We start from the raw sequence: 26,042 nt of genomic DNA, 5'->3' as shown, positions 1-26,042 counted from the left end.
CATATATATATATACACATACATATATATACATATACATACACATACATATATACATATATATACATATACATATACATACACATATACATATATACACATATATATACATATACATATATATATATACATATATATACATATACATATATATACATATACATATATATATATACATATATATACATATACATATATATACATATACATATATATACATATACATACACATATACATATATATATATATACAAATATATATATATACATATATATACATACATACATAGAAGTCGTACTGGAGTATACATCGCATTTTTGGAGGGTTTTCAGATATAGCCTTTAAAAAAAAACATAACAGCCTGTCATTGGTCAGAGAGCGAAATAAGTGTCTTGTCTCTCAAACTATGAAAAAAAAGTGCGGCTTATAGTCCAGAAATTGGAGTACTTGAAATCAAGTAAATATGTTTCAAACACTTCTGCCATACCCAACAATTGTTGAAATTTACTTTTTAAGCAAGTGGACAAATACGAGTTGATTAAAAGCTGTTACATCTTGTCAATTAGTCACAAATCTTTGGGTACATTAGTGTTTTGCCTTACATATTATTGACAATAATGACATAAAGTGTTATTAGACCGCTCAGGTGTACCTTCTAATGTGTCCTCTAGGGTGAAGGGGGGGATAACAACAAGAGTGAAGATAAGTGGCATACTTGCATTTTAAAATAATCACCAGAGCTCAAGTGGTGACGGGAGAGATGCCCTGGCTTAACCCAAATTCAATCCCGCGTATTTTCCAATCAACTTCCTCCTTTAAAGATGTGACCAGATTTCCCATCCAGCAATTTTGGGAGATGGAGATTGTCGTCTCGCGCGCACCGTCCAATTTCCACCTCGGTAATTGAAACTGGCACACGGGGAGGTGGCGCTAATCCCAAAACTGACTCGGGCTAAAAGGCCACATTGTGGTTTTTTTTTCATGTGACGGCCATTTTAATCAGATGGCAAATGAATATTAGCATAATTATTAACGTCAGCAATATCAATTCAAGTCGCCATTAAAGTGTCAATCAAAGGCAGTTTATTTATATCGCCGTATTTGTGTTTTTTTTAAAGGGATTGGCCACCAACCAAAAACATACTGTACATAATATTAATAGTTTTCTCAATAGGGTCATTGGAATTGTTTATGTCAGTTAAGAAGTAGCCTCTCATTGGTCAGTTTACATGTTAATCAATGCCTAACGTTTTTTTTTTTAATCAAAAAGTACTTTAAACACGCCATAATAAATCTTTTCATCCACATAAAAGTAAGAGATATTAAAGAAATATTCCCCAATATAAAAACACAGACCCAAAAAAACCCAAAAAATGAAAAAGAAACAAATGAAACAAGTTTAAATTGTTCCTAACTAACACGGCACATCGTCAGCTTGCCTCCACGTCAATCCGGAACATCGTCACTTCTAGCAAACACATTTAATGACCTCTCCAATTTAAATCTTAACACTCACACATTGCAGCGAGCAATGATTGACACTCCAAAGCCTCCATTTTTATCTTTATTAACTTTGACAGCGACATTCTGTAAACTTCAACTGTTTTTTTTAGTTCAATTAACTTTTGTTGCCCTCCATATTTACCCCCATAAAAGTAAATCGTAGATAATTATCCGTTTTTACTGCGGTCCATCATCCGACTAGACGCCCTAGCATCAATGTCTGCTTTTATTTTTATTTTTTTAAGCCACCTGCAGACCCCGTTTTGATCTAGATCTGCTAGAAAATAATATTTTCCCAAAAAATAGCAAAACAAGAGATTTGAAAGCCAAATATAAGAGCGTGTCCGTTTCTTAATCATCTTACTCGGCAGCTTGAATGCAAGTGACAGCGCGCGCGGGGGGTGACTCATCCCGCCGCCATAACCGGAGCGCCTGTGATTTGTCACGCTGTGATATTTGCACAAAGTCTTTCACTTCAGGTCGACTGTTGGAACAGCGCACGTGGAATTTCCACCTGTGGCGGCTTGTTTCCCCGCGGCTTGTGGGGCGGAAGTCCTTCGAAAACTTTCGAGAATGTTCGACCGAATCGCAATTTTTTTGGCAAATGAATGAATGAATTGAAGAGGACTAAAACGTTCCAGAATTTGAGAAAAAACGGGTGGTTAGCACGTCAGCCTCGCAGCTCTGGGGTCCTGGGTTCGAATCCAGGTCGGTCCACCTGTCTGGAGTTTGCATGTTCTGTTCAAATAGACCATATGTGTCAAAGTGGCGGCCCGGGGGCAAAATCTGGCCTGCCGCGTAATTTTGTGTGGCCCGGGAAAGTAAATGATGAGTGCTGACTTTCTGTTTTTTTGGATCAAATTCAAATGAAGAGTATAGTATAGATGTATATTACATTTCCTGATTTTCCCTCTTTTAAATCAATCATTGTCATTTTTTAATCCATTTTTTTCTTTGTGTTTTTAGTACAAAAAATACATTTTGTTAAGCGTTTTATTTGTTTATCTTTTCTCTATTTTGAAATAAATGTCCGTAACAGCATTCGCTTGCGTCGTGACGTCACGACGCACGCATGGGTGCCATTTCGTTGTCATGACGTCTTCATGTCACGGCGCCTTCAAATTGCAGTTTTTTTGCAAGTTGTGTTTTTATGCGCATAGAAGCTGTACCCTCGATTCCGTCATCATTTTTTTTGTCTGACAAAAATGGCTTATATGCGAGTAAGTACAGTATATTTTTCCGAGGAACGCTTTTATAAATTGAATAAAGTAAGAAAAGTTGCCAAATAATGGCAAGTACAATACAAAACTTTGCTTTTCAGCACCGATAGTCCAGTTTTATGTTTTGGTATTTTTTAAGCGCGTAAGATGCTCTAGCCGCTTGACGCGAGGAATGTAGTCGCAGCGGGTTTCCTTTTTGAACACACAGCAGGTGTTTAGTTGCGCTACGGCGCCATGTAAAACAGACGAACGCTCGTTTCGAGGAAACGGGACATTAGGCGTCACAGTCTGTTTAGTGGACGGATTCTTGGGGGACGCGGGCAGCGTTTGGCTAAGCAAAAATGTCTGCCACATCCATCCTCCAGGCGATCGCTAACAATCTGGGCCGAGCCACTTCAGAGCCACTTTGCCAGAAAATATGAAAACAAAAATGGCAAATGCCAAGGCTGAACATACTGCGGCCCATCTACAGAAGTGGACCAAACTTTACTAAAAAAGAGAATAATTTCTTTTTCTTAAATGTAAAAGTCGACGTTTATTTTTCGTAGGTCTGTTTTTTCATTTTTTTTCATTAGATTACTAGGTAATTTCAATGTATCACATTGGACTTTAATATATATAGATAGGTCTATTTATGAGGCAAATATTTCAATATAATTTGTGGGCAATTTTAATTTGTGCCAGATCTACAAAGATATTTATTTTGCTTGTTACCCTTCAACGTGGCTTTAAAAATTGGATAGCTTTGTTCAAATTGGGGTAAAAATGTGTGTTCTGCTACACAAGAGATCTACAACAAATGTTTTGCTAGTTACTATCCAACGTGGCTATAAAATTTGATAACTATTGAAATTGGGGTAAAAATTTGTTCTGCTACACAACAGATCTACAAAAAAAATTTTGGGGTCTATTTACCCTCCAATATGGCTTTAAAATTGTATAGATTTGTCAAATTGGGGTTAAAATGTGGTTTCTGCTACACAACAGATCTACAAAAAAATTGTGCTAGTTATGGAGAGTAACTAGCGCAAAAAAATTTTGGGGGGAAGATCTGTTGTGTAGCAGAACACACATTTTAACCCCAATTTGACAAATCTATACAATATAGCTTTAAAATTGGATAGATTTGTTCAAATTGGGGTAAAAATGTGCATTGTGCTACACAACAGATCTACAAAAAAAATTGCTGGTTACCATCCAACGTGGCTTTAAAATTATATCGATTTGTTCAAATTGGGGTAAAAATGTGTGTTCTGCTGCACAACAGATTTTTTTCCCGCTAGTTACCATCCAACGTGGCTTTAAAATTTGATAGCTTTGTTCAAATTGGGGTAAAAATGTGTGTTCTGCTACACAAGAAATCTACCAAAAAAAATTGCTGGTTACTATCTAACGTGGCTTTAAAAATTGATTAAATTGGGTTAAAAAAAATGTTTTTTTCCTACTTTCCTCAATACATTTCGGGACTCGGTACAAAATCTCAAACTGGGACTCGCCTCTCACCCAAAAATTTCCCATCTGAGCTCCTTGCGATTCAACAGGTGTCCAAAAATGCCCATCCAATTGGTCCCGCTTCATTAGCCTTCCTGCTCCTGTCCAATGGTTGATTTACATAGCGAGCCCTTTAATTATGCCATTCATCACCCTTCCCACTAAACGTGAAAAATGGCGTTAAATGCTTGCTAATTAAAGCGCGTCCAAAGGTTTAGCGTGCTAAATCAAGGCGATAAATGGCGGCATTGTAGACGTGAACCGCCGTCGCCCGTCCAACTTGGCGCCATCAATCCCGCTTTAATTCTCGGCCTCTTCGATGGCAGGTGCTTGAAATGAATCTTAATGTTTTTTTTTTGTTTTTTTTTGTTTGCCGCAGCAGAACGGTAATAGGGAGAACTCAAGCGAGCGCTGACAAATCAGCCTAATTGACGAGCGGGGGAAATAGAAAATAACAAATGTATCGCCAGGTTGTTTTGTGCGCGAGCGGGTAATAAACATCCACGCCGCGCGCCAGCGTCAAAAAGGTCAGCGTTGATTTGTCACGCCTCCAAATTTGCGATTCTCACAATTTGGGAGTCTGGAGAGTCGGACAAGTGCGTGCTTTTTCTACGGGTTTCGGCTCAAGTGGTCCGCGGGGGGGAAATGAATGGTCGTGCTAAGTTGACAATTGCGGCTGTGCTTTCCGTTTTTATTATTTTTATTTTAAGATGAAGCCAATCCAAGATAACTTTAGACAAAGTTCAGGTAAATATGGAATACTAGTCACTAGATATATTAATATTGATTCATGCTCATTCACATTGTTGGGGAATCTGTCTTAAATTACAATGTGTGGGTAATAAAATCAACAAATGGTCTGGGTTAGCCTTTTGGAATTTGTTAGGAAAATAAATGATTTTTTTTAAAGGTTTACTAGTACGCCAAAAGTATTTAGATCAAATTAAGTGCTTTAATTTTTTTCCTTTTTTAGGGAAAGCTACTCAAAATTTGACCTTTAACCCTTTATGGTCATTTCTGCTCTTTTAAAGACTTCAATTTGAGCAAACATATATTTTTATACTATTAATCCGTCGTATGTCTACTTACAAATGACTCTAGGTACAAAATTTTCTGATTACAAAATAAATTTTGCATGTTTATTTTTAATGAATCAACTCACTTCCTGACCAACAGATTCACAACTTCATAGATTCAACAATATTTTTGTACGATCTTGGTGGACACAGTGAAAATACAGTCAGACATCTACCGTATTTTCACGACTATAAGGCGCACCGCATTATAAGGCGCACCTTCATTGAATGACACATTTTAAATTTTTTTCCATATGTAAAGCATACTGGATTATAAGGCACCCTGTCTATTTTGGAGAAAATTTAAGACTTTTAAGTGCGCCTTATAGTTGTGAAAATACGATACTTATGAAAACCTCTAGGTACAAAATTTTGAAATTTTTGAGATAAATTAAATAATTAAGATTAAATAATTGTATGACCATTTTCTCTCATTTTTCTGTGTCTTCACATCTTTCCTACAGAATTGGGACACTTTGATTAATTTTAAAGGGTTTAGTTGGTAGTTTTGTGAGGACCATGGAACGAATCAGAGAATTTACATATAAAGTGCACCTCTACTTACGAAATGTTCAAGTTGCGAAAAAAGTCTTGGAACCAATTAATTCCATAAGTAGACTATTTTGAGGTGTTTTTTTTATCAGAGGGTGGGAACAGATTGATTTGTATTTAGTTATTTTATATGGGAAAAATTAATTTAAGATACGAGCTCGGTCCCGGAACAAACTCAGCTCGTATCTCAAAAGGTCTGACTGTATTCATCGGTTTGCGTCTCGTTCCCCTCCGCCGTGGCGCCGTTCATATCCGGAGGCGACTCATCAGCGAATTGATTTGCGGCGACTTGAAAAATGTTTGGCACGGGTCGGAGGGCCGGGGGCCTTTTAAATGTCACCTTCTCTATATTCAGGGGGACGCCGAGGCGTTTCAAATGGCAGCGCATTAATGATCTGCGATTAAATTCCGGCTATCAAACGGCGGCTGCTCCAATTACACCGGCGCCGTTGTGTGTGTGGCCTTCGCCGGCGTGAAAAGACAACGCTCGCCGGCCGCCGAGTTTTTCCCCCGATGACGGCTTGCCATTTTGCCAGCGAGCCCCTCGCCGATACAAAAAAAAGAAGTCCCATTGTGCGCCGTCCCTCGCAATCCCGCCATCATTGTGGGTAAATTAAAAAGCCTCTCCGCCGGAGTGACCCGCCGCTATCTGGGGAGGCCAGATACCGGTGACAATGACAGCGCCGGCGGCTTTTGATTGGTCCGGCCAAACAGATTAATTCCCTTGCAAATGAACCGTTAATTCTTGCCTTATCTTTGAGTCGAGTTCGGGGGGCTCTGGCGGGGCTTGGAGAAGATCCCTCGGACACGTGTAGCGGATGTTCACGTTTTGCGAGGGATACGTTTTTTTTCTGCTGGGGATACGCCAAATAGAGATGAAAAGTTTTTGATGTAGGGACATTAATACAAATATGAAATGGGGGGAAAAAGCTATGGAACAATGTTTAAAACAGTATTTTACTGGCCATTTAAATAATAGTAGTTTGAGTTGAAGTTTGATTTATTTAATAAGGGACAGCACATATTAATGAACATATTTATATTCAGGTTAAGAAACATATATATGTGAATATGTAAGATTATAGTCCCTTTTACTGGTTGAAGGTAAACGATGAAACATACCCAGCCACACAAGTAGCAGAGTTTTAGATAGCGTTGTGTTTGCATTTTTTTTTTCGTCTTACAGCCAGGCTTTAAGACACGTGTCAAAGTGGCGGCCCGGGGGCCAAATCTGGCCCACCGCATCATTTTGTGCGGCCCGGGAAAGTAAAGCATGAGTGCCCACTTTCTGTTTTAGGATCAAATTCAAATGAAGAGTATAGATGTATATTAAATTTCCTCATTTTCCCCCTTTTAAATCAATAATTGTCACTTTTTAATCCATTTTTTCTGTGTTTTTAGTTCAAAAATCATTTTGTAAAATTTAAAAATATATTAAAAAAATGCTAAAATAAACATTGTTTTAGATCTATAAAAAACTGAATATTCAGGGCTTTTAATCCAGTTATTTTAGTCCATTTATAAAACAAAATATCTAAATATTATATCTAAAATGGTCCGGCCCACGTGAAATCAAGTTGATGTTAAAGCGGCCCGTGAACCAACCAGAGTCTGACACCCTTGCTTTAAGATGATTGGCCAAGAGGTTCAGAGACGGGAGTTGACGTATGCTAATTGCTATTAAGTTTCAGGTATGAAGAGAGAAGGTGCTTTGGCAAATTTAGCACTCTTTTTGAACTAAACTACACAGTCACCTCTAGAGCCAGCCATTGTTGATGTGTTGGAATTTTTTTGGTACAAAATCTTGCCGTGGGGGAGGAGCAATGTGATGGAAAACACTATTGCGGCAGGTGCAGGTCTTGGAACGTATAAATCACGATAAATGAGGTATTACTGTACATATAGAAGTCCAATTTTTGGTAGTCTTTTTTTAAGATCAAACATATGTTAAAGTGAATAATTTTTTTTTTTTCATTTCAACCCAAACAAAAGGTAACATTTACAATGTGTGCATGTACCAACCATACTATTTTGACCAAGAGGTCGAAATAAATTGGACTTCTTGCTAGCCAATGAATTAAATGAGGGGGCTGAATTTGTGCAAGGGTTAAGTCAAATAAGGATTTTTTTTGTTTCCTATCGTGGGCATTGATAGTTCTAAAAATAGAGCTAAAGGTGAGATGTGAGCGCGGACGGTTGACGCGATTGACGTTGGCATTTAAGTGGGCTTGGCAGCTCCTTTGGCCCCTCTCGCACCTCCATTAATAAGGCAAAGTTATTATTCGCTCAGACTCCCGTTGAATATGGCGATAATGTGTCACATCGGCTTTCTTAAGAAGTCATTTTTCATAAGCGAGAAGCCCTTTTGATTGGGTCGCCGTGGCGATCCGAGAGCCGGGGTCAGCGAGCTGCTGTCACCGATGGAGAGGGGAAGAGACAAATGAGCGTGCTAATGATGAATGACGTTTCCTTTAAAGGGGGACGCTCGCTTGTAATTATCTTTAACGTCAGTGCAAATTAAGGCACATTTGGAAGTACTCTTCGTAACTCCATTTTAAGCTTCCGCTTTAGTTTCACAATTACAAGTCGCTAACGTCCTCATACTTCCCAAATGCCTCAAAATGGTTTCCAAATTGGCAGTTTTGCTTCGATACGACGATTTTAAGGACATTTTTTTTTGTCTGTGAGTTTTCATCGACTGTCCGTGTCATTTAAAAACTCCCCAAAAATGAGGTTTGAACATTTGCAGGCTATACAAGTAAAGTTGAATTGTATATATGTGGTTATGCAACATAAATGAGGAAAAAATACATTGGATTTTAGACTTTTCTTTCGTATTTTGCCTGCTGAAAAAGTGTGAGCACTGTAGTAAAGCACATTATTCCGTTTTGTTGCTGAATTCCATTTTAAATATTCAGAAGCATTCAACGCAAAATGCACAAAATGGACAAAACACACAAAATGACGCAGGTTACGGCCATCCTTGACATTTCCCATTGATAGGCGCACCCGTCTTTGTACCACGCAAACTCATTGTGATGTGAATGGGGGAATATGATTTGACAATTGAAATAAATAGTAGTCATTTTCTTAAGAAAACAAAGTCAGCAAACATGCGCCAGTAAGCACATGGACATAGAATTAATATTGCATTATATTGCATACTGACCTTCAGCCTACATTAACTCATCCAAATAGATGTCAGAAAACAATTTAATAACAAATTTGTAAGCGGACATTTAGGAAATAAGACGAAACTGTGATGGAAGGGAATCATGGAAAAGACTTACCGGTAATTCATGTGGTTCAATGTTGTTGTTGATGTTGCTGTTGTTGTTCTTGTTATTATTGTTGTTGTTATTGTTGTTGCTCTTGTTGTAGTAAATCGTGTAGACCTTGGAAGTAAATGGAAACCAAGGTAAGCAAAATAATACGTTATAGTCCTGCTAAATAACTATCTAGCTAAAGCACAAGACTAACTTGGCTCTTTAACGCTTGAACAATAATGCAACATGACTTATTTTTTTTATTTAAATTAACAAAAGAAATGGCTGAATGTTAAGACCAACCGTATGTATACATGTACATCTATGTGTATGTATGTATATGTATATTTATATATATGTATGTATATCTATTTATATTTTTTTTCAGCAACACATTTATTTATTTATTCATATATTTATTTATTTTATTTATTCATTCATATGTTTATTTATTTATTTATTTATTTTATTTTTTTATTCATATATTTATATATTTATTTAGTTTTTGTTTTTTTATTTATCTATTTTTTATTTTATTCATTTATTAACTTATTTATTACCTATTTATGTCTACAATGTCTTTTTCTGTGTCTGTATTCTGCGACAATGAAATTTCCCGATTACGGGATGAATATCTAATCTAATCGATACAGACAAAACTATCCTCCCTGTTCTATGTAACTTGTCATGATTTGTTGGTTTAAATCCACAGACGGGTTGATGACAATCACAAACACCAAAATATGACATGACTCCAATAATTTGTCTCGTGGCTTTCAGATTTTCTACCACTTATCCTCACTAATTTATCGACTACTGACTTTTCAGAAGAGCAAAACAATTTCCCGGTCGTTTTCATTGAGTTGTATTCACATGGCTGTTCGATTTAAACAAAAAAAAGTGTACTATAACACTGCACAATACTGCAATGAATGGTATTTTAATACCAAAGATCTCCCGCTGTTAATCCTAATGGTGGCAAAGTCTTCATCGGTATTTATCCTTCAATGTAGCCATTTGATGCCGCTGTCTAGCCCACGTACGTTGATTTATAAAAGAAAAAAAGGGAAAAAAATTGAGCGGAGAAAAACAGCCAACAGCAATAATTCCTCAAAGTCCCATTTGTAGGTAGCGCACATGAATTTATGCATATGAATGTGTGCATAAAGGTCATCACTCAGCAGGTTGACAAAAAATATTGCTTCTTCCACCATCACAACGCGCGTGTATCAATCAATCCATCTGCATGAAGATGTTCTTTTGCCAGGCGCCACTAAAAGGAGAAGCTTTGAAGTTTCAATTTCAGGGCATTTTTAAGAAGACGCTACATTCTATTTTTCCACAGAGAAATTGGAAACATCTTGAAAACGAAGTCAATGACTTCAAAGTCTCACTATCCCGAGTATTTAAAATACTAATTATAGGATAGAATCGTGTCAGGACATTCGACAAAAAAATATCAAGACTCACGCAGATCTAAAATGAGTGAAATTGTACAATGAAACATATTTTAAGGGACGGTTTGCCACTGCATAGTGGAAACCAATGACAGAGGAAAGTTGAGACTTTAGACCATTTTTCTCATAAAACAATTGAATTCGTTAGAGGGACAAAAAAACAACAAAAATGTTGCTCGCCATAGCAATTAAATTTTTCAAATTTGCTAAATCACTTTCGCTAACTGGACCTAGCTTCCTAGCTAACACTGGAACATTTGAATTAAAGCTGTTTTGTTTTGTTTTTTTTCCTGGTTTATTTTACAAAGTTATTGAATTCAGTCAAATAATTTCTAAAGTAGTAGTTGGACTTTAAAGCTACGTTAGCTGAAGTTATTTTATCAGATTTATTACGCAGGTGTGAAAGACTTTTTGGCCCCGGCCTGGGGATTGGTCTCCCTGCTCTGGATCCCACCCAGAAGGATTTTACGGACTGGACGGACGGACGAAAGACGGCTTGACTTCAGGGAGATAAAAATGATATTCTTTAAGGTAGATACACAGAGTGGATGTTAAATAACGGCGACGACTTTGAATACATTTGCAAATGTAAAGAAAGGCGAGCGGCGCCAAAGCATTTGCCCATCGTCTCGCTCTATTTATTATGTATAGATATTGTAGCTGGCGTGTAGGCCCGAGCGTACGCCGCGGATTTAAAGGGAGTGGAAACGCGGCGGCCTTTTGAAAAATTCAACGGCGCTCTGACGGCGGAATGCGAATCCCGACTCGTAACGAATCCCGAAAGGCATCAAACGTGATCGGAAAAAAATAAAATAAAACACGGGAAAATTGTCTTGAAAGTGACAGACTGCGAGCCAGAAAACATTGAATAATTCACTCGCGTTACCTTTTGTTACGGCTTTCCTAATTGGTCGGTCGGTCAATGAATTTTTCTAGTCGACATCTAATCTAGTTACGAAGAAAAGATGATTTGTTTCCACCGCGATAAACGTTAGCGACGACTCGGAGCGGGCGCACTTGACGAAATGAAGCTGTTAGATTCTGCACTTAAGCATAAAACCAATCTTGACTTTTTTTATTTTTTTCGTAGATTGTATTATTTTGTAGAGGGCAAAGCAAATATGTATGCTCTCACGTTGTAAAGGGGCGCTAATAAGACATCCACTTCACCCGCACGCGGCGCAAGCGAGTGCTGCATCTCAACTAAATGTAGATCAATATGTCAAGGATGCTACATGGCCGTGGCTGCTGTGACTGAAGGCAATTTACATAGTTTAGGGAACTGTTTTATGCTTTTTTTATTCACCAAATGATAACCTCTATTGGCGGGAGCTGATCGCGTTGAATGCTTACTGCCGTGTAATTACGGATGACGTAAGATATTTGTTGATAAATGATTGGATTTGAGCCCAGGGTTGTTTTATCCGGTTGCACTAAATGCCATTTACAGTAATCCCTCGATTATTGCGGTTAATGTAGACCAGACATGGCCGCGATAAACAAAAAAATGCAAAGTATTACAAAAAATATTTTTTTTTTTTTACTTCAGTGCTGAGTCCGCTTGTGGATTTTCACATTTTTATGAATTTAAAAAAATATATTTATTTTTACTTTAGTGCTGAGTTCTAGTAGCAAGCAGAGGACAGGGGAGTGGCTTCCGCTTGCGAGTTTGTGTGGATTTTCACATTTTTATAAATTTAATTTTAAAAAAATTCCACCAGAAAAAAATGTGATGTAGTGAAGCCGCAATATTCGAGGGATTACTGTAGACCAAAGTTCATGCCGTCAAATGTTAAACTCCGCCTACCGTGATCAACTTTCACTTCACGTAATGGAAAAATGAGTAACTGGTAATTTTACATCATAATTTTACCTCATACTATGCCAAAAGTCTCAGTACATAAAACGAAACAACTTCGGGTAACGTAAAACTAAGCAACAAAACGACGTTGATCTAATATTGCAATTGGAACCCTAAATATTACATCATACCGTAATATCACCGAGTTAGAAAAAAAAATCTGAGCTAATCTGTACCCAGAGTTTAGCGATCTTTACTCACTTTATTAAACTGTACTCACAATTTAGCAATCTGTACCCACAGTTTAGCAATCTGTTGTTACCATTAGGTCAGTCGTGGAACGTACACAAAAAGCACACAAACCAATCAAAACCCCAACTAACCCTAACATCTGTACCCACAGTTACGCAAAATTTACCCACAGATTAGCGCAGGACTAGGATAAAAAAGCGTGCCTAGTTTCAACACATTTTAAAACATCGTGCCAATGCTGTGCAATGTGTACTTTTGCAACTGTATTTCCCAAAGACTGGTCGCCCTACCCAAGACTTTGCATCAAATAAAAAAAATACCAAACCTGATGGGAAAACATGGAGAAACGCGCAAAATGGAACTTGGCATGGAAACAAGGCAGACGATCCCACAAAAACTAACAAACACGGTTTCAATAGACAGACAAAGGCTTATTACAAAGTGCACAACAGGCAAAAAAGCACACAAACCAACCAAAACATGGTGCCAACACTGTGCAATGTGTACTTTTGCACCTGTATTTCCCAAAGACTGGTCGCCCTACCCAAGACTTCGCATCAAATAAAAAAAAATACCAAACCTGATGGGAAAACATGGAGAAACGCGCAAAATGGACCTTGGCATGGAAACAAGGCAGACGATCCCACAAAAACTAACAAACACACGGTTTAAATAGACAGACAAAGGCTTATTACAAAGTACACAACAGTCAAAAAAACACACAAACCAACCAAAACATGGTGCCAATGCTGTGTGCAATGTGTACTTTTGCAGATGTATTTCCCAAAGACTGGTCACCCTACCCAAGACTTGGCATCAAATAAAAAAAATACCAAACCAGATGGGAAAACATGGAGAAACGCTTAAAATGGAACTTGGCATGGAAACAATGCAGACGATCCCACAAAAACTAACAAACACACGGTTTAAATAGACAGACAAAGGTTGATTACAAAGTACACAACAGTCAAAAAAACACACAAACCAACCAAAACATGATGCCAATGCTGTTCAATGTGTACTTTTGTAGCTGTATTTCCCAAAGACTGGTCGCCCTACCCAAGACTTGGCATCAAATAAAAAAATACCAAACCTCACGGGAAGAGATGGGGAAACGAGCAACATGGACCTTGACATGGAAACACGGCAGACGATCCCACAAAAACTAACAAACACACGGTTTAAATAGACAGACAAAGGTTGATTACAAAGTACACAACAGGCAAAATCCCGAGAAAATATCCAGGAATCCTAATGACGTCTCAGTTCATTTTCCTTTGTTGCCGCATCAACGCGGGCGGCTTTTAATAGCGGTGACCACATGAATTCAAAGTGTGTGAATCTCTAATGAAATATACATGTACGCCTATTCAACACCTGCGCCTCACGTTCCCCCGGCGCACTTTGCAATTCTGCTTCCGGAGAAAGAAATAAAAAGAAGAAAATTGTCCACGTTCACCTTTGCAGATTAGCGGAGGTCATTGGACGGCGGGATCGGAAAGAAACTGTTCAAAATTCATCCTTTGTTTATTCCTGAAGTCATTTTGTGGCTACGGCAAGACAATGCATACATGATCAGATTCGCTGGGTTTATTCTCGTTGTCTCGCACCCGGAACAAAAAAATAAAACACTAACCCTCAGCGTGACCTTTACGCTCCGATAAATTCCTCTCGGCTCTGGCCGTTAATTATACAGCTGTCTGACGATAGTTTCATTGCTCGGCAAGAGTTTGCAAAAGTTCATTTTTTAGCTGAAAACAGCAAAATTTGTTTTTTTTGTTCTTGTTGTCAGTTAAAACAAGGCAATTAGACAAAGCTGCACACACTGTGGGACTACAGAATTTCACAAAAGCAACATCCGTGAAGTTCTTATCCAGTTTTTTATTTTTTTTACAGTATAGCTGACAATAAAATGACTTAAATTTTTTGTTATTAAGCTGGCGTGAAGGGAATTTTATTCTTATTTCTGGTGCGAATGACTGGACTTTTTTAATCTGTCATTTAGTCTGTTAAGACTGTTAGCCTATTTTATTATATAACTAGTTATTGAATATTATTCCTGGTTGGAAAGCCCTTTTTGATTGGCACATCAATTTTTTGATTAAAGCAAAAAAAGGCAAAAAAAGGCTAGAACGCAAAAGAAAAATTACGTTATTGTTTCATTGAAAAAAAAAAAGTCTATAACAAAAATTGTCACTGTTTTTCCCTGTTCGTGTTTTTCAATGGCAATGTATATACCTTTTTATTTTAGGTTCTGTTTTTCAATTAAAGCAAAATAAAAAGGCTAAACGGTTGAAAGAAAAGAAAAACGATGTCATTGTTTTGTTCTGCTTAAAAAAAGTCTATAACAAAAATTGTCATTGTTTTTCCCCCTTTTAAATCAATAATTGTCATTTTTTAATCCATTTTTTCTGTGTTTTTAGTTCAAAAATCATTTTGTAAAATCTAAAAATATATTTTAAAAAAAGCTAAACATAAACATTGTTTTAGATCTATAAAAAACTTAATATTCAGGGCTTTTAATCCAGTAATTTCTTTTTTTCAGTTTTTAGTTCAAAAATCATGTTGTAAAATCTAAAAATATATTTTAAAAAAGCTAAAATAAACATTGTTTTTAGAGCTATAAAAAATGAATATTCAGGGCTTTTAATCCAGTAATTTTTTAATCCATTTTTCTGTGTTTTTAGTTCAAAAATCATTTTGTAAAATCTAAAAATATATATAAAAAAGCTCAAATAAACATTGATTTAGATCTATAAAAAACGGAATATTCAGGGATTTTAATCCATTTATTAAAAAAAAAATCTAAATATTATATCTAAAATGGTCCAGCCCGCGTGAAATCAAGTTGACGTTAAAGTGGCCCGCGAACCAACCCGAGTCTGACACCCTTGATTCTACCCTGTTTTTCACCCGTTGTTTTTCCACGCCGTCACTCTTGACACGTGTGCGACGGCTCACCTAACGACCGCCATCCATTGATTCGTTAACTTGTCATACTCGTCACACACACACACGACAGATGGATGGCTCCACTCTGATCTGTTCGGCATCGAGCCTTGTCATTGGCTGTCACCTCGATTTGGGCATCGGGAAAAACATGCTCGCCGCCCCGTCGGCGAGAACGTTAAAAGCGCCGCCGCTTCTTCCGCGGAGTGGAAAATAAAAGCCACTCCCACCACGACTCCCCAAGTTCCTACGCCCTGGCAACGCGGCTTTGATCTCACTTTTGCAAATGCTCATTTTATCAAGCACTCCCTGGTGAAATACATCTCTTTTACTCCGGCGCCCCCAGCCCGGGGGCGCGCGGGGGGTTTTGCACGGGCCTAGCCAAGCCTCTTATTGAAATTGCCATCTTATCATACGACATATCGCAAAGACATCACTCGACTAAAGCGCCGGTAATAAGTCTCGGTCAAGTGAGGTGCGTTTATACGCCGGCCCCCTCGGCGCGCAATTGAGTCTTTTTTTTCGATTACTCGGATATTTGGGAGATAAAAATGGCGTATGGTTGACACCGCGGGGGAACAGCTGTCGGGGAATTGCGGAGAGACGCTAATGTCTATTCTTTTTTGTCCGGGTGGAGAGATTAGTCTCAGCGGGACACTTGTGTCCATGTATAGAAGAAACAAGTCATCGTCCTGTCATTTGAACGATTTCAAGGACGGCAGCGAGACGGAGAAATGGCGGGGTGGACTTGATTTTTTTTTCGTTGCTTTGCCATTTTATTTGTTTCTTAGCTGGTTGTTTGGTGGAGCTCGGATTGGTGACAAACGTGACATTTGCCATACAGGGACAACAACTTCAAACTTTTTTTTACAGTCATACCTCTACTTACAAAATTAATGGAGTTGTACCTCTACTTACAAAATTAATTGGTTCCAGAACATTTTTCGTAAGTTGAAAATTTCGTGAGTAGAGCAGTACTTTATGTGTAAAAATTTCGTAAGTAGAGCAGTACTTTATATGTCAACATTTCGTAAGTAGAGCAGTACTTTATATGTAAAAATTCCGTAAGTAGGGCAGTACTTTATATGTAAAGATTTTGTAAGTAGAGCAGTACTTTATATGTAAAAATTTCGTAAGTAGGGCAGTACTTTATATGTAAAGATTTTGTAAGTAGAGCAGTACTTTATATGTAAAAATTTCGTAAGTAGGGCAGTACTTTATATGTAAAGATTTTGTAAGTAGAGCAGTACTTTATATGTAAATATTTCGTAGGTAGAGCAGTACTTTATATGTAAACATTTTGTAAGTAGAGCAGTACTTTATATGTAAACATTTTGTAAGTAGAGCAGTACTTTATATGTAAACATTTTGTAAGTAGAGCAGTACTTTATATGTAAACATTTTGTAAGTAGAGCAGTACTTTATATGTAAACATTTTGTAAGTAGAGCAGTACTTTATATGTAAAAATTTCGTAAGTAGAGCAGTACTTTATATATGTAAAAATTTCGTAAGTAGAGCAGTACTTTATATATGAAAAAATTGTAAGTAGAGCAGTACTTTATCATTAACTACCAACTAAACCCTTTAAAATTAATCAATGTTCTAATTTTGTAGGAAAAATGTGAAGACACAAAAATGAAAGAAAATGATCATACTATTAATTATTTAATCTAAATTATTTAATTTATTTACTTTGTCTCAAAATTTCTAAATTTCGTACCTAGAGGCATTTGTAAGTAGAAGTCTGACTATATTTTCACTCTGTGTGCACCAAGATTGTACAAAAAAACTGTTGAATCCATGAAGTTGTTAATATGTTGGTCAGGAAACGAGTTGATTCAGGAGTTCTATCCGAGTGAGATTTTAACATCGAGTTGGTGTTCTCTTTTTGGGGTTATTTGCCCAATAATGTAGTGTGTGAAGTGGTTAAATAGAGTTTAGTTCCCCTGTTTGATTCAGTTAGTTCAGTTCACAGTTCAGTTATTTCATCCTGATATTATTTTTTTTCTTCAATTATTCGCTCCATCTCATCGCTAGTCCTCTGAGCAAATATTGGTTCATTCATTTGTCCCTTCTTTGTTAAATCAACTCACGTTTACTTGTGAGTGGCCCATTCAGGAAAGGCAAACCTCCAAAATAGGTCCAAAAATGGAGAAGTTATAAGTTATCACATTGAAAACTTGTTTCGAAACTGCTCAATATTTAGCATCAAAAGTTGCTAAGTACTTGCTATTTGCAATGTCAGTTCTTCCTTACAAGAAATGAAATAGACAGCTGTTGCTGTAAACCAGAGTTTATTGCAGTAATCGACTTTGGCGAGAAGTGATTTTGAATAATATCCCGTCAGAGACGTTTGGCTCCTCTGCTCTTTCTTATTTATACGACTCGACTGACCCCGCCAAAACAATTAAAATTCAATTACCGGATCACCTCGTGGAAGACGCAACCTACACGTCCGTCCCTCTTTTGTCAGCGCTAATGCAATTAAAGACGCGGCGTGAACGAGAGTTAAGATTGCCAGCGCCAAAGCGGAGAAAGAAGGCTACGATAACGAATACCGAGACGACGTCTAAGGATCCGAAGATAACGTGGAGGCTTACGGACTGAAAGACGGCAATGGAATTCCAATGTTTTCATATTATTTCTGCAAACGGTTCATTCAAATTGCCACCGTCGACGAATGAATTGGCACTGCTAGAATAAGCACAAAATAATCATTTTGGAATTCTACTCTAAATTATACAACGTTTAAGCTACGTTCCCAAGTCAGTGGAGATTTTCTACATTTTGTTTTATAACTCGCTATTAATAGTGTTTTGAATTTTGTTCTGAAGGATTTTTGAAAATACAGACAAAAGAAAAACATGGACAAATATGGAAGCTTCATGGTCAGAAAGAATTATGGGTCTCAAAATATAGTGTAGGACAGATACGCATCTATGTGAACACCTACAAGACTAATGAGAATCCATGATCAGTGGGATTAATGTCAAAATTTTAAGTCCCGTATTTTCACGACTATACAGCACATCGTATTTTTAGCCACAGTGTCAGTAACGAGTGCTATTTCTGTATTTTAAACACACAAAGGACGCACCATTTTTATAGACGCAGCCAGGCATGGCATATGTATATTATATATGGATGAATATCGAACCGCAATAGCGCTGGCTATGGGAAGCAACCCTAGACTCTATTTCCGGTGCGCAGTGACTGCTGGGATATATAGTTCTTTTGTCAATACACCCAGGATGACGGCAAACACACTAATTTGGTGCTACATGCACCAAATGCACGCTACACCCACATGCTAAAAACACGTTTTTAAAAAGGCAACGGAAGCAAAACTGAGTTGGGTTATACTTTATTTAGCCATTTTACAATGTACTCACGTCATCATTTCATTTTCATGACTTGATCGCAAATCAAAAGTGACGGCGAGCTGTGAAAAAAGCCATCCGGTCGCTTGACATACGCATCACGTAGCCATAATCTCATGTTGCGGTTCGATATTCATCCATATACATATACATATCTCTATCTCTATATAGTTCGCAGTCTAGCTTTGAATGCTCTGTTGACACCAACATCTAGCGGCAGGATTTCTTTTGTAAATACAGCCGAAATGACGGCCAGCACCAAATTAGTGTGCTCGCCGTCATACTGGGTGTATTGACAAAAGAACTATATATCCCAGCAATCACTGCGCAGTACTTTTTCTACGGGGGAAAATAGTAGAGCTGCTTGCCGTAGTTGTGAGAGCTGTAGAGGATGGTGTACCCTATCCACTGATTTATTTGATTTTATCGTGATAACAATTTTAGTATTGGTCCATATATAAAACGCACTGGATTATAAGGCGCCCTGTCAATTTTGGAGAAAATTTAAGACTTATGTGCGCCTTATAGTAGTGAAAATATGGTATATGACACTTAAAATTGGGAAACATTTATTTTTTTGGAATTGGGAGTCCCCACAAATTGGAAAAAAACAAGTCAACTCTCTGAACAGTTGTTCCTAGAACTCTAATAAAGGTCACCAAAGTCTCAGTCTGCAGAAGGTCCCCACCTTGTGGACTTCCTGTGTGTGGCTCCATTTTTTTTCCCTAGGTCTACAATGTCTTCTGTGTCTGTCTTGCTACAGCAACCAAGTAATTTCCTGAATGCAGGATGAAATAAAGTTCTAATCGAATCTAATCGAATCTTTCCCAGGCCCAAAAGAGCCACTGAGATGGATATGAAGGGGTAAATTCAGAATTAGGAATTCAAAGCGCTCCAATTGGCCCAGGCAAGACAAAAAAGGGGAGGGCGCTCAGCCTCCAGGCTTTGAGAGAGATACTACAGTACTATCTGAAATAGAAACGCTGCCAATAGTTCTGCTAGTTCAAGCAATTAGCTAGCGGCTAACCAACAGCGCCACTGATCTCAAACACTTTGGATTAGTCTGCTATTTGGCTGTCGACTTGCGTTCAGCTCTCTGGAAAAATCATCATAAACATGTTGGCATTTCGGTCACGTTCACCAAAAAACGTAGAAGTTTACCTAAGTTTCAACTCGTGTCATACTTTGATGAGTTTTTATACACCTAATTAAATGATAGCATCGTGTCAGAGTATTCCAAACATAAATGCGCAAGACTTGCATAGATCTACAACTCTTAAAATTGTGCAATAAAAATCTTTTCTGGAATGTTTGCTTTTGCATAGTTCATCGCGGAGAATTGACTCAATGGAAAACGGTAATGGAGAATCTTTGTGTTTGTCGTGTGATGAATTGGAATACGAAATTGAAAGGAAAAATGAAATGGCTAAAGTGGGATTAAAACTAAGTTATTTTGGTATTACCGTATTTTGTTGAATCTACACCGTATTTGTAACTAAAACAAAAGATGACTGAATCAAGGATACGGCTTATATGCGCATAAATTAGCCTTGACATGCACAAAACGGCAAGACAATGCGGCCAATACGGTCATTTTTTTCAAAAAAGAGAAAATATAAACAGATAAAACGCTAAACAAAATGTATTTTGACATCTATGAATAAAATTCAACAAAAAAATAAACCGTCTTTTGCATAAAACACGAAAAAACTCACTTGTGTGTCACCATTGCTTGCTCAGGGTGCCGCCATCTTAGCTTTTCCCGGAGCCTCGGACACACTTCCTGGTTGTACTGCTCCTCCTGACCTCGTGACCTCCTTTTGGAATTCGTCCACCTGCAGGCAAGACCCTTTAGGAATGTGCAATCCAGCAATCGATTGATAAAATTAAATATCCTTTGCGATAGATGGCGGGTGCCGCCATCTTAGCTTTTCCCGGAGCCTCGGACACACTTCCTGGTTGTACTGCTCCTCCTGACCTCGTGACCTCCTTTTGGAATCCGTACACCTGCAGGCAAGACCCTTTAGGAATGTGCAATCTAGCAATCGATTGATAAAATTAAATATCTTGTGCGATAACTTTTCTCAAAATTTTCCCTTCAAAGTAACACATTTGTATTCCCTATTAAAACCATGAATATGGAGGTGAAAATTGTGAATCAGGGGGCATCTTATACGAGACAAATTGTAAAATTCAATCATTTTAAGGCATTTTTAAGGGTGCGGCTTATACGCGGATGCGGCTTATATGCGAGAAAATACGGTACTTTACAAGGAAAAGGACTATCAGTCGTGATTCAGTAAAGTCCAATATATCGAATTCAGTAAAGACTAGGACTTTAAAGTTCACGTAAAATAGAAGTCACAATATTTAGTAGACGCGGGGTGCCGTAGCCACTGTCCAAAAAAAAATGACTGTTCCCTACTTCCCAAAAGTGTGGCCCATACAATCTTCCCTCATTTTTTTGCCCTGAACGAACGGCACTCTTTCGTTATTTATGACAGTCGTTGGGAGAAACATTTTCACAAGAGTGCCATACGCGGTTATTAGACGGCGACCTGACAAAACGCCACACGGCGGGGGAACCGTGGTGCATTGTGTCGGGCGGCGCCATATCGTTAAACAGCGGGAGGCAATTTTCAAAGATAATGGAGCTCGGGATGAAAGATGGAGGCAAATAAGGCGTGAATGGGAATAGATTAGAATAGAAGCGCGGCCGCCGGACAACCGAGAGTACAAATACACGTTAGAAAATCACATTGTGTCAACGCAATAAGCACACGACGGTCACGCCTAAAAGAAAAGACGTCCTCTCGAGTCATTATTGGCGTAATGTTCTGTACACATTTGTCGTCGCATTCCCTTGCATTTGGCGTGATGGGAAATTAAATTATGGGAGGGAGGAGGAATACTATCGTCCATTGTCATTTTTTCCAAAGCCCCTCCTGTATACTAACTTGTTTTCTGGTGACTGCCTAGCGAATTAGCTAACGGAGTCATTTTGGCTAATGTTTTTTTAATCACCTCTCAAGTCTACGCAGCCAAACGTTATTACTCGTGGAACCAAAGTTGTCATTGGATGTTTTTTGGGGAGAGCATCCCTTTTTGGGGGGAGAGTGAAAAATGTAAAGATATGATTTGAAAGAATGTTCACAGGTGGGATCGGGTCTAAATTGGGTTTAAAGTAATATGCTATTGAATAATTGGCAAATGTGCTTTTATCATAAAAACCAATAGGCATCCCGGTTTCCAACACTTCTAACTGCTGTCCACTGGGAGGCACTACAGAGCAATAACAGCCAAGACAAACAGACTCAAAGACAGTTTCTGTTGACTACTACTTATACTATGTTGACTACTTCTTTATATATTGATTATTTATTTATCATTTCTATATATTATTTATGTGTTGTTCCGTTTGTTGTTGAGTCCATAAACTCAGCGAGCGGTGTTTTGTTTCTTATTTATTAATTATTTATTTGCTTGTTTGTCTGTTGTTGTTATTTGTGCACTACGTGGAGAAAACTTTAAATCTTATGATACCTAATAATGACAATAAAAGCATTCAATTCAAGAACACGGATCAATAATTGACCAGTTCATCGGATTGATTATTTCAAAAGATGAACACTGTGACGTTTAATTTTAGTATTTTTCTCCATGTCGTTTTTAATAGCAGGTAAGATAGTTTATTTTTTTCCTTGAATTTCATTCATAGCCTTCAAAATAAATTTTGTTAGGCATTTTATCTATTTATCCTTTCTCTATTTTGAAATAAATGACCAAATCGGCCGCATTGCGTTTCTGCGTTGTCTTTATCACAGTTGCGAAGTCTAATTTATGCGCATATAAGCCGTACCCTCGATTCAGTCACCATTTTTTGGAGCGACAAATAAGGTATATAAGTTGTTTTTTTTTGCACTCACCTCTCTGTTGCCTTTTCTGTTGACGTGGAATAGGCGGCGGGGTCATGATGGAGGACATCTTCATGTGTCATGCGTGGGCGATGTTCTTGAAAAATCGCTCCCTAACGTTTGAGAGAAAGAAAGAAAGAAAATTCTAGTCGGAATTGCGGGCTTTCGGTATCGACGTACTTGACGTTTCGTCCTCACTGTTCAGGTTCGGGCAGAATGGGAGGCACAGTTTAGCCCGTCCTGGACTTTCTTTTGAGCGTACTTTCTCCTGGACCAAGTCTTCGCCCTGCATGGGGTCCCCGTTTTGAGCAGGAAGGGTGGCGAGCCTCCCTGGGAAAAAAAAATCAAATCTCTGTTATAAAAACTTGACTTGGTTTGTCTTTCTACAGCTTATCTGAATAGTTACATTTTACAGAAGAAACGAATAATATGGAAATCCAAGTACATCGACAACCTACCTGTTGTTGTTATTTATGCACTACGCCACAGGTGTCAAAGTGGCGGCCCGGGGGCCAAATCTGGCCCGCCGAATCATTTTGTGCGACCCGAGAAAGTAAATCATGAGTGCCAACTTTCTGTTTTAGGATCAAATTAAAATGAAGAGTATAGATGTATATTACATTTCCTGATTTTCCCCCTTTTAAATCAATCAGTCATTTTTTAATCATTTTTTTCTGTGTTTTTAGTTCAAAAATCATTTTGTAAAATCTAAAAATATATAACAAAAAGATAAAATAAACACTTTTAGATCTATAAAAAAACGGAATATTCAGGAATTTTAATCCAGTTCTTTTAATCCATTTATTTTAAAAAATCTAAATATTATAACTAAAATGGTCCGGCCCACATGAAACCGAGTTGACGTTAATGCGGCCCGCGAACCAACCCGAGTCTGACACCCTTGCACTACGCGGTGTATATTTACATTCCCAGATTGTAAGAAACATACAGTATTTATTAAAAAAAGAGGGGTTTTGAATATAAAAATCTAAAATGACTTTCCTTCTGCATAAACAAGTGATTGGTCATCCTATTCAGCCTCGGGCGAGATTCCATTTTTATAAAAATTCCAGTTGTAGGCAATCAGTCACCAAGCCCCGTTGGAAGGATTTCAGAGATTTGTTCATCCTTGTAAAATGGCATGACCCAATAAGCGAGAGAGAGAGAGAGAGAGAGAGAGAGAGAGAGAGAGAGAGAGAGAGAGAGAGAGAGAGAAAAGGGTCGGCTGGAGTTTGACTCCCAGATTGATTTTTGACGATGGCTTTTCAATGAGGTTTTCAAATGTAAAGAGCGCGACCTTGGCGCCGAGCTGACGAAGGAGAGCGCGCTGTCACTCGAATTTGTATGGAGTGAAGGATGTCACGCCGACCACGGCGAGCGGTCGGGCCCTTCGCCGCGTTTCGGACCAACGTTTGCCCCACGGGGGCGTTCCATAATTCATGGTGAAGACGTGCACCTGTCACAGCAGCTTTGAGAAGCCACTGCGATGGGGTAGGACGCCGCGTGGTTGAGGGCCAATTAGAATGCCAAGTCCCACATCCACAGCTACTTAAGCTCCTTGACTTTAAAAGTGGTGCCGGAGCACAGGTCAGCGCAGAGGTCACCGTACGTTACGATAGCGGCTATAGATTGCAATGGCGCTAACTGCGGTCCTTTAACTTCAATTGCGACTTTTGTACAAAACAACGAGCTAGATTTAACAGCCACGGTGGGTATTTTCATTCATTCATTCATTTTCTGAACCCCTTTATCCTCACAGGGTTGCAGGGGTGCTGGAGCCGATCCCAGCTGCCTTCGGAAACAAAACTGGGGACAGCCAATCGCAGGGCAGGAGGAGACAAACAACCATTCACGCTCACACATACCCAGGGCCAATTTAGTGTCCAATCAGCCCATGTCTTTGGAATGTGGGAGGAAACCGGAGTACCCGGATAAAACCCACACGGGCCCGGAGAAAATATGCAATCTCTACACAGGTGGACCGACCTGGATTTGAACCCAGGACCGCCACTGTGAGGCCGACGCGCTAAACACTTATCCACCGGGCCGCCAATACTTATTTATTGATTTTTTAAAAATTAATTCTTATTATTGTTTGATTTTTTTAATCTGTTGGTTTGTTGTTTTTGTTGTTATTAACCATCTTACCTTGCATTTTTGCTTGAGGACATCGGAGTACCTGGAGAAAACCCACGCAGGCCCGGGGCAAACATGCAAACGCCACACAAGTGGACTGACCTGGATTTGAACCCGGGACTCTAAAACTGTGAGGCCAACACGCTAACCACCGGGCTACTACGATAAACCAGTGGGGTCAAATTTAATTTAATTTAATTAGGAGACCACAAATATTATCCTAGATCTAAAAAAAAAAAAAATCAAGAAAAAAAATAGACCCCACCCCCCTTCAATTTTACTGACAACACGCTGACAATGAGGCAAAAATATTTCCGATTTATTTTCTTACAGTCCAAGAGATTGAATTCCACAGAGGTGACGGCTTCTTCATTAGCAACAGCGTTTCCATATCTCTCTGGCTGTTTTGGTTTTGCCTCGGATCATTACTCCCTCTTAATACCCGCGTACCTTCCAGCAGCTCTTTGTCTGCGGTAATTAGACGACGACGCCGAAGCAAAAGATGTTAATATGAATTCTTAGGGCACGGGTGGGATCACAGAATGAGATAAGTTCTTTAAATACCCTGATTAAGCGCTAACGTGGCTGCGGGGCTTCATTGGAACAATGAGGCGGAGACTCTATTTTCAACTTTTGCTCTTGGATATGATGGCGTTATTTGCCCGCTTCAGCTAGTCAAGCTTTCAATTTAAACACTCCAACGACCATAAAAATGGAGTTCTAAATTCTCCGGCTACATTATAAGAAACAAAACATAAGATGTAAGAATACAAAAAGGAATAGGTCAAACTTTTATAGCAATGCTAACAAATTCTTGAGATGGATTACATGCAATTTGTACACACTAGTCATCTAGTTTGTCTATAAACTTGAAATACTAGTTGATTTCTGCATTAAAAACACAAGAGAGAGAAGTCATTTTTCTATTTAACTATTGTAGTCAAGTTAACTTGTATTGGTTGATTCATATATTTATTAAACCTTAAAATAACACTCAAAATAGGTATAATTCGAACTGGTGGTTCCACAGCGCCCCCTAGCAAT

The 26,042-nt window shown here is 38.3% G+C and overlaps 1 protein-coding gene across 2 annotated transcripts in view; it reads right to left on the bottom strand.

The window, feature by feature from the left end:
* The window catches only part of LOC144092784 (uncharacterized), a 155,246-nt gene that overhangs the window by 128,829 nt on the left and 375 nt on the right, over positions 1-26,042 (bottom strand). Inside the window, exons 2-5 of one of the 2 annotated variants that reach the window (XM_077625876.1) lie at positions 23,043-23,192; positions 22,875-22,975; positions 20,664-20,955; positions 9,133-9,237 (exon numbers count right to left, since the gene is read on the bottom strand). The gene's annotated coding sequence lies outside the window, so the exon portion shown is untranslated. The remainder of the gene's footprint in view (positions 1-9,132; positions 9,238-20,663; positions 20,956-22,874; positions 22,976-23,042; positions 23,193-26,042) is intronic. The other variant, XM_077625875.1, reaches the window with a different exon arrangement.

This window comes from Stigmatopora argus, chromosome 18, assembly GCF_051989625.1.
Source record: "Stigmatopora argus isolate UIUO_Sarg chromosome 18, RoL_Sarg_1.0, whole genome shotgun sequence".
Taxonomy (NCBI): domain Eukaryota; kingdom Metazoa; phylum Chordata; class Actinopteri; order Syngnathiformes; family Syngnathidae; genus Stigmatopora; species Stigmatopora argus.
Note: the sequence above shows the minus strand (reverse complement) of the source record. Positions and strands in the feature narration are given on the sequence as shown.